Genomic DNA, 813 nt, shown 5'->3' on the forward strand with positions numbered 1-813 from the left:
TATATGTATGTATGTATGTATATGTTTGTGTGTCTTTGTTTGTCCCCCCACCAGTACTTGACAACCAATGTCAGTGCGTTTTTTATGTCCTAGTAACTTAGTGGTCCAGCAAAAAAGACCGATAGTCCTGGAGTCAATTTGTTTGACTGAAGGCGGTGCACCTGTATAGCCACAGACAAATGACTGAAACAAGTAAAAGAAAATAAATAAAAGTAAAAGAATGGTAAAAACTCAAGTAATAGAAACAAGTAATAGAAAAATAAAGAAAAATAAAAAAAATTCTCAATTTCATGACAAATTGTTTTGTAACTCAAAAACATGCAAATAATTTATATTATTATACTTAATTAGAAATAAATTACATGTCTGGAAAGTGCCTGGCTTTGGGTAAAAGAAAATACAGGAGGATTAGTTAATTATGATTTTATTCAACATATTCCTCCCTTAGATTCACATACTTATTGCAGTGGTCTTTCAGTTTTTCTAAGCCTGGTAACAGAAATTAGAAGGTTGGGCTTCCAACCAGGCCTTTCGTGTTACCCTCAAAAGCCAAGAACTTTCCAGCTCCCCCTCATATCTATCTATCTATCTATCTATCTATCTCTCTCTCTCTCTCTCTATATATATATATATATATATATATATATATTTAAATATATACACACACATTTTATGTATATAAATATATATACACATATATATGTATATATGTGTATAAATATACACATATATATGTACATATGTGTATAAATATATATATATATATATATACATACATATATATACATATATATATATATATATATATATATA

This window comes from Octopus bimaculoides, chromosome 10 (genome assembly GCF_001194135.2).
Source record: "Octopus bimaculoides isolate UCB-OBI-ISO-001 chromosome 10, ASM119413v2, whole genome shotgun sequence".
Lineage (NCBI taxonomy): Eukaryota > Metazoa > Mollusca > Cephalopoda > Octopoda > Octopodidae > Octopus > Octopus bimaculoides.